Here is a 5,635-nt window from a genome sequence, read left to right as displayed (position 1 = left end):
TCCTTCATCTCTATTTATCCTTCAATCTAGAGAGTTAATCTCAAGGTTTTCAAAGAGAAAAATATGATCAAGTTCTTCTTCTTCATTCTAGCCATGGGTTCTTTCTTAAATTTATTTCAAAAGCATCATATGAATGTATTTATGATTATCTACTTATTTGTACGTGATTTTCAATCCCATTGCATGATAAACCCATGCTCTTTCACAAACTCGATTTTAGCCTATGTATGGCTTTATGATCTTGACCTTATGCATGTCAATTTGTGATTCAATTATGTTAATAATATTATGTCTACTGTCTAGTATGTATATTGATGGTGAATCATTGATTAATTATCCATGTGAGTCCATGTATGAAGATTTGAACAAAACTAGCATATGTTCTATATGTTCACTATAACGTTGGTCTTTTTGATGATTTAAAGGGGAATTCAATTGTCTAGGGATGGTTGTATCTAATGTATTAATTGGATATTTTGTTTTAATTGTAAATAAGTGATTTCATGTTGATCAATGTTGGTTAGCCTATGATTCTTCTACTCTCGATTCATGTCTTAAATAACATGTTCACTAAAATCTAAAGGTTATAGCAATGATAGTAGGATTTCGTGTAGATTATATTGTAAACTGCCTTATCTTGATGATATTAATTGATTGTGGGTATGAATTCTTGATGATCAAAGAAAAAGAATCTTGGCAAGAATTGATCTGGGTTCTTCTAACCTACAATTTGAATGTTGTAATGAACATTATGTGATCTTAATTCTAGGGTAGATGAAGCATAATTTTGATTTGATTTATATCTATTTGGATACTGCCCTAAATTTATATTATTGGAATATGATGAATGATGAACTAAACTAGGGAGGTTAGTTGATGACCTAGGACTCTCTACTTCCTAGTACATGTGAGATGCCTTGTATTATGTTCTAGTATGATCTTGTAGCAATTTGTACATTGTTTCTTTTATGATTAAAGTACATTTAGCTACTGACCTATATATGAATTGTTGATGAACAAGGTGTACTGATCAACAATGATCAAATGGTGAGAAATTGGTAAGATTGCTTATCTCTTCTACTTTTCTTATACTATTGTAGTTGATAAAGCCCTGTATGGCATAATGCGGTAGGGTCCACTTATGGTGGCGGTGTTTACTCTATTGTCAATATATATATGTGTTGACCATGGCGATGAAGGCAAATTGTTGAATATATGAACATGTGCTTATGATGATACTATGTGAAGATTATGCCTACTTTACTTTTCTATTTGTGATCTAGGGTGTAAGGCTATTGTATGAGCATGTGTATATCCATGTTAGGGTAAAGTATACGTGCTTCCATTGATGAGTAAAAATAATTAATAATACCTTACCTGTGCACCCCTATGTGAATGCATGAATAGTACAAGTTATGGGTCTTAAGTGTAACATCAAGTTGACTTGTCTCCTATGCTATTTTGTGTGTTGTATGGTTAATGCTTGAAAGATTATTATGGTCTGAGAGGGTGGCTGCCTCAATATGATGTTGATATCCATTACGTGATCATGTTGGCCAATGTATATACACACTCACTTTACATGCATGTTACAAGTAGTATAGGTTATGGTGTCTAAATGAAAGGTAGTTCTCATATTCACTAGTGTCTACTACTATGCATGTTAAGATGATGTTTATGAAAGCATGATATGTGTTTCCTTAGCTAGGCCGTGTCCCTGATGTATTCTAATGTTGTTGAGTCTAAGATGGCAATAAGACATAGAGTCTACATATATATTATGACTTGTAATTTATATATATATATGAAGTGATGTTTCTAGAATATGATGTGCTATGAAAAGTTCTAAATTTTCTGTTAAATTTACTATGTCGATGCGATGAATGATAAATATGAGCTTGTATAAGACCTCCGAGAGGGCAAGTACGCCATGTTACTTCTAGGTGGTGCTTCCCAGTTGTGACTTGAATTTCTTGAGGTCTTTCCTAATGATATTCCCAGAATCCCTCCCAAACGGGAAATTGATTTTGGTATTGATTTGCTACCGTATACCAACCCCATTTCAATTCGTCCTTATCGGATGGCTCCGCCAAATTAAAAGGTTTGAAGGCTCAACTCAAGGACTAACTAGAAAAAGGCTTCATTAGACCTAGTATTTCTCCACGGGGTGCACCAATGTTTTTTATGAAGAAGAAGGATGGGTCCCTTAGAATGTGCATTGATTATCACCAACACAATAAAGTCACTATTATGAAGAAGTATCCTCTCCCTCGGATTGACAATTTTTTTGATGAACTCCAAGGGGCAAGCTACTTTTCTAAGATTGACTTGAGATCGAGATATCACCAACATAGGGTGAGAGGTGAGGATATACCAAAACGGCATTTCGGACTAGATATGGTCACTATAAGTTCTTAGTAATGTCCTTTGGTCTCACACTCCCCCGGCAGCGTTTATGTAACTCATGAATAAGGTCTTTCAAGTTACCTAGAATCATTTTTCATTCTCTTTATTGACGACATCTTGGTATATTCAAAAAATAAGGGTGAACATATGGATCATTTAAGGGTGGTGTTGCGAGTGCTTATGGAAAACAAACTATTTACCAAGTATACAAAATGGGATTTTTGGTTAAGTTCGGTGATATTTCTTGGTCATAGCATCTCTAGTGAGGGGGTTATGGTTGATCTAAGGAAAATCGAGGCGATTAAGAATTGGACAAGAAATTGAATCAAACCTACATTAGAAGTTTTCTGGGTCTAGCGGGATACTATAGGAGGTTTGTGGATGGTTTTGCATCCATTGCATCTCCCTTGACTACTTTGACCTAAAAGAGTATTAAATTTCAGTGGTCATAGGCATATGAAAGATGCTTCCAAATCTTGAAAGAGAGGCTTACCTCCTCTTAGGTATTGACTTTACCAGAGGGTACCATGGGTTTTGTTTTATATCATGATGCATCCCGAGTGGGTTTAGTGTGTTTGCTTGTGAAACATGGGATTGTAGTATCTTATGCTTCTAGACAACTTAAGGTTCATGAGAGGAATTATCTAACTCATAATCATGAGTTATCGGCCATGGTATTTGCCTTGAAAATATGGAGACATTATTTGTATGATATTCATGTTGATGTGTATACCGACCACAAGAGTCTTCAATATGTGTTTACTCAAAAAGATTATGACTATAGATGTGCAACACGGAGAAGGGGTCTCGTAGGTCAGGTCACTGGTTGCTTCCACATTTTAGGTTAGTTGAATTAATTAATTAGGTTGTGAGTTAATAATTGATGGTTTAAGGAAAGTCTAATTAATATTGTTAATGACTTATATAAAGACCCTATACCTAATTAAATTAAAACCAACTCCCACAATTCCAAAACTCAATAGCTCTTCCTTCTGTCCTCTTTCTTTGTCCCAAAGAAATTCCATAGAAGACCAAGCAAAAGAGGGTTCTAGGGAAGCAAGAATAATATTTTTCTCCATCAATCTTCATCAATTAACAAGGTATGGGATTCCTTTTCACTTTGTCATACTTTTCCCCAATGTGTTCTTCCAAAATTGATTTCGAAAATATTAGTTCCGTGTAGGTTTTATTCTATTACGAAATTGATCTTCTAAGTTACATTGTTTGTGATTTATTTAGATAATTATGAGTAGATTATTATGTTTTGTAATTCAATTATGCTAGTTCTTGATTAATTAACCTAGGCATTTAAGTAGATCGTGAATTTGACCTATGTCCCTAACCCCAGGCTATGAATTAGTGATAAATTGTTTTATAGTGTTTGAATTTACTTCATTATTGTGTTAATTTCTATTGTGTGATCAGATTACAACCATTAATGGGTTGAATTGGATGGTTGATGGTAAAACCTTGATGACGTCTTGTGAAGGAGATCGGGGTAAGTCTTGTGATCTCAAACCTTTACTTCTATTATGATTACTTGTGTTTAGTAATGAAGTTGTATTGAAGTATACCTTATTATAAGATTGATTAGGGTTGTTATGATGTAAAAATTTAAATGTCTTGATTATGTTATTGGGAGATCATGCTTAAGATGTAATAATATAAGGTTGGGGATGAAGTACCTATGTGCCTTACTATGATATAATGATGTTAATGTGCTAATCTCACATGTAAAGATTGTACTAATAGGTGATCTCATGCAATTCCTATTGAGCTATGAAAATGACTACATAATGGGTAGGCCCTAATAACCTAAACTAATTTATGATTATTAATGAAAGACATTTTAAAAGGGGCTCTAGCTATGCACTGAGTGAACTAGTAGTGAGGAGTGTCCCTTCCCACACAGGGAAGGTAGGATTACTAGTGTACTCCTGAGATTGGAGACTATAATTCATGTAGCATAAAGAGGGTCCCAACTACATCTTCTAGTTCTTGAACTATATTGCCCTCATAGGAATACTAGCTAGTGGATCTACATAGATGCTATGTTCATGATTTGGTACTACCTTGGCAAGTAGTCCACCTTCTTTCAGTGTAGGGTTCGATGACACCAGATTCCACATTGGCTCATATGGTCTATGTAGGTTAAGGCAAGATGTTCCCGAAAGTAAAATGAATTAATAAAATGGACTATAACTAGGATTACTTGAGGGGTTTGACTTCATCTAGGTAGGGGTATGGGACTCTACTTATACAATGAACTAGTTAGACTTGAGGGGAGTCTTAGAAGGATGTTATTATATGCTTATATGATTACAAATGTAAATGATATGTATATCTTGATCTTACATGTTAATGACACTATGTAATGTTAGTTTCACTTATGAACATGTGGTTGGTGTCTATTGTTAAAGTATGACGATGTTTACTCTTAATGATATAGTATGTGAAGTGGGCATTACTTATGGTTCTTATTGGGTTCACTTGGTCGAGTGAGGTTATGGGGCCTTAATTAGTCATTGCACCGGTGGACTTAATGGGAGTTCATGAGTAAAGGTCTTGCTCTGTTAGGATGTTTGAACTCTTATACATGCTTTTTAATTTTATAACTTGATGGTAGAGTTGTCTTTATCATGTGCTCAATTATGTTTATATACATGTTGACTTGACTAGACTTGATATTGTTGGTCTTGTGTTTTACGTGGTCTTGACTTAAGGTATATGTGCTTATTGACTTGTATTGGTTCTTTAATGTGCATAATGGTTTTAAAATTAAATTAGAATGATTTAATGAAGTGTCATTTTTTAGCATGAGTTCTATGTTGTATGTGCATAGAAATTCCATGCTTAGAACATGTGTTACGCTAACCCCATTTCTTCCTTTTTCCCCAACATTTTAAGATTCCGGTTATTGAAGGGTTCGTGACGACTCTTGAAGAAGACTTGGATTCTCATTCTCCGAGTTGGATAGGTCCTCACCGCTTCAAGGACAATGTCACTTTCTCGCATTGGATGTTGATTAGTCTTAAATACACGTTGTTCATTCTCTTTCATTTGAGTACTATAATTGTATAGCCTGTATGTGTCTTTAGTGTTGATTTACGGGCTATGCCCAATTGTTATACTCTTGTTTATATGGTTTAATACAAGGCATCCGTTTTATGACTATGTTATGTATCTTCTCTCTCTCTCTCTCTATATATATATATATATCTATATATAT

The sequence above is a fragment of the Solanum pennellii genome, chromosome 3, assembly GCF_001406875.1.
Source record: "Solanum pennellii chromosome 3, SPENNV200".
In the NCBI taxonomy this organism is placed as follows: domain Eukaryota; kingdom Viridiplantae; phylum Streptophyta; class Magnoliopsida; order Solanales; family Solanaceae; genus Solanum; species Solanum pennellii.
This window is presented reverse-complemented; position numbering follows the sequence as displayed.